This window comes from Elephantulus edwardii, unplaced genomic scaffold (assembly GCF_000299155.1).
Source record: "Elephantulus edwardii isolate Elephantulus edwardi_28Jun2011 unplaced genomic scaffold, EleEdw1.0 scaffold00011, whole genome shotgun sequence".
NCBI lineage: Eukaryota > Metazoa > Chordata > Mammalia > Macroscelidea > Macroscelididae > Elephantulus > Elephantulus edwardii.
In genome coordinates, this window is record NW_006399761.1 from 11,259,094 (window position 1) to 11,263,096 (window position 4,003).

Sequence of the window (4,003 nt, forward strand, 5' to 3'; positions counted from 1 at the left end):
TTTGTGTCTCTTATAAAATGTATTTGCATTAGGCAAACTTTATGTCATGGGACTCTTTACAGTGTTACAGAGCAAGATGTAACTTTAAAGACTAAGGTGCACCTCGCCCAAGCTATAATGTTTTCAACTGCTTCATATGCAAAGCTTTACATTGAATAATGAAGACTGAAGAAGTGATGTGCTTGACTAGTAGTGTTTGTGCAGAATATTGGACATATCATGGAGTATTCGAAGTTATCCTGGAAAAAGTTCTTCAGACATGTTATCAGACAGAGTCCCAGGAGAAGGACATCAAGTTTGGCAAAAGTCAATGAAAAGGAGGAAGACCCTCAATAAGACAGACTGACACAGTGACTTGCAACAATGCTTTCAGACGTACCAGTGGTCTGAGGGCGTGGGACCAGTCAGCATTTAAGTGTATTGTCCATTGCATTATTTCGATAGTAAATCTTGAAAACTGCTATTTGTTGTTGTTGTTGTTCCATGCCGTCATAGGATGCAACTCATAACAACCCTATGTACAGTTCTGCCCTATCCTGAGCCAGTCTCAGTGACTCTAATCTACCTAACCCCATTGCCCAAGTCATTGTGTCAATCCATCTCATCCAGGGTCGTCTTCTCTTGTCTTGTCCTTCCACCCTTCCAAGCATACGTCCTTCTTCAAGGACTGATCCCTCCTGGTTACATAACCAAAGTATGTGATATGGAGCTCCAAAATCCTAGCCTCCAAAGAGAAATTTGGCTTCACTTTCTCCAAGACAGATCTGTTTATTCTCCGGGCTGTCCATAGTATGTTCAATACTCGTCTCCAGCACCAATCAAAGGCATCAATTCTTCTGTCATCTTTAGTCATTGTCCAGCTCTCTGATGCACAGCATGTAATTGCAAAGACCATGAATCAGGAGCACATTAGTCTCTAGACAGAGGTCATTGCTCCTCAGTAGTCTGGAGAAGTCCCTGACAGCAGACTTCCCCAATGCAATTCTACTTTTGATTTCCTGACTGCTGGTTCTGAGAGTATTATTGATTGTGAAGCTGAGCAAGTGGAGATTGTTTACAAACTCAAATCTCTTCTCCATCCATCATGGTGCTGCCAATTGGCCCAGTGGTGAGAATCAGTGTCTTCTTGATGTTAAGCTTCAATGCATATTGAAGACTATAGTCCTTGATCTTCAACAGCAAGCGCTTCAGGTCCTCCTCAGTTTCGGTAAACAAGATTGTTTCACCTACATAGCGCAGGTTGTTGATGATTCTTCTTCCAAACCTGATGCTACACTCCTTCTCATAAAGTCCAGCCTCTCAAATGATCTGTTCCAGAAAGAGATTAAAAAGGTATGGGAACAGGATGCATCCCTGATGCACCCTTTTCTAATTTTGAACCATGTATTGTTTCCTTGCTCTGTTCTGACGACTGCCTCCTGGTCAAAGTCTAGGTTTCACATGAGCACAAACAAGTGTTCTGAGATTCCCATTCTTCTGAGGGTCAGCCACAGTTTGTTGTGATCTACAAAGACAAATGCCTTTTCATGGTCAATGTAGCACAGATAGACATGCATCTGATACTCTTTGCTTTCAGCCAAGGTTCATCTGACATCGATGATAATGTCTCTAGTGCCACAGCCTCTTCTAAATTCAGCTTGTATTTCTGGTTACTCTGTTAATGTACTGTTCCAGCCATTTCTGGGTAATCTTCAATAGAATCTTGTTTGTCTGTGTTATTAGTGTTGTTGTTGATTGCTTTTGAGTCAAGCACGACTCACAGCGACCCTATGAACAAAAGACTCGAAGCCTTCCTATAACTAAAGGCATTTATCAAAGTTAAAAGAGTTTCCAGAGACATGTTGTTTAGGAAGTGGATGCCACTCCTGCTTCCAATAATTTCTACGCTATGTTGAATCAACTTAAATTTGATAATCACAATATTCACTATGAGTTTGGATTAACTTGATAGTACTTAATATGACAATCAAGCCACACAAAATTATTTTAAAAAAACACAACCATAAATACATATTTCTAAGTGAAGAAAACCCAGTCAGAAAATCAGTCTTTATGATTTCATCTATGTGGAAAAGGGAAAATCATGGGTATGGTACACAAATGAGTGGTTTTCAGAGTTCCAAGGTGGAGGAAGTGGCTAATATCTTAAACATAGTATATTTTTAGGACAATGAAATGTGGCAATATGAACACTTACATTTGTCAAAATCCATAGGAATTTGTGACACAAAGAATAACCCTTAATGCACACATTAAGTATGTATTTTTAAAATTCATTTATAAGGTTTGTGGATGGCGAGATGAAATGCAATCTGTGACAGAAGAAATGTAACCGTATCACCAATGCCTAAAGTAACCTCACTGAAGGGAATGAATGAAAAAAGATGCTGACTGAGTATCTTTTGAAATTACTTGAGCCTGAAAGATCAAAGGAAAATGAGCTATGCATAAACATTGTACGCTGCTTGATAGCATTGATTTTCCACCGGGATATACGCTAACCACTATGATAGAACTATCTATGTCTCTACCGGAATTGAACATTTGCATGAATGGATGGTAATAGATGGGGTTCTCCTTGATGGAGTGGGGAGGTCACAGAGAGGTGAAAGGAGGAGACTAGACTGATTCTTGTGGTGATGGATTAGATCCAGTCTAAACTCCTGTTCCGTTTAACATAGTTGTTATTGTGTGAGGTTCTATTAAGCGTGACTGACAGGAACAACAGACCTGAACTGTTCTGTGCCATTCTCATCTTCTCTGACATACTCTCTGTGACTATCCACCTCATTGACGGTCTCCTTCTCTTTCGCTTAACCCTCCACCTTCCTAGGATGATGTTATGTTAACAAATACATATATATGTAGTGTTTTGTCTGTGTCAGGTCCCCCCCTCCCCCAGTGGAAGATCAGGCAAATGAATGAATCAAATGCTAATATTTTAACTATTTTCTTATTTAACAGTGTCACAGATAGAAATATTGTACTGATGGAGTTTTAGGCATACTTTATGCAAAAACAAAAATTCTGTAAATGTAAAATCAACACAAAGACTTAAAAAAGGGTTTTATAGTTTTCTACTTCTTTGCTGATTATCTCATCTATGAGGATATCCTTTTTCTGAAGCAAATGTGTGATTCTGTTGTTTTCTTACTTAAAAACATTCCTGGTGCTCCACTGACTGTATGTTAACCAGAAAATAGATCTTTACCACGAAATTAAAAGTTTTCTATAATTTGCCTTCAAATAAATTTTCCAACCATATCTCCTAGATTAAGAATTTTGAAATTTATTCTCTTTGTTTTATTGCCCCAAGAAAAAGGTGCTGTCTGTGCAAAGCAAAGTGGACTGCGGTGGAGTAGAGGGAGGAAACTGCAACAAGGAATGAATTGTTTTAAAAAGTGAAAAGCAAACTGGGTGGGGAGTAGAGAGGAAAATGTGTAACAATGAATGAAGGGAAATCCAAGCTTACTGTAAACTTTTGTTAAAATAACGATAAAAAAAGAGCTTTCACAAATGTACCAGTAACTAATGATCCCTTTCAACTCTATCATGCTTTGTTGCATCTAATCTTGATCCTTGCTAATCATCCACTTGTACTAGAAATGACGAAAAGTAAAATTTTATGAACAATATGATTTCAAGTCTGTATAATATGAATAAAAAATCAAAAGGAATCAGATAGGTCTCCTGAACATGTCCATGGTTAGGAATGAGAACTTGGGAGAGAGATTTATCCTGGCATCATCCCTATTTTTGGTGAATTTCATGCTGCTAATTATGTGTTATTTCATAACAATGATTGCCTGTAAAGAAATAAATTTATTTAGCAAGAAAAGTTATGTGTGGGTGAGCTCTAGTGGCCTAGTGGCAAGAAGGTGCGCTGCAATTCTAGAGGTGAGCGGTTCAAATCCACCAGATGCTTTGCTGGAGAAGGAGGAACAATCTCCTCTTGTACCAGTCAAATCTGATTTGAGGGTACACAGACACATACAAATAATAA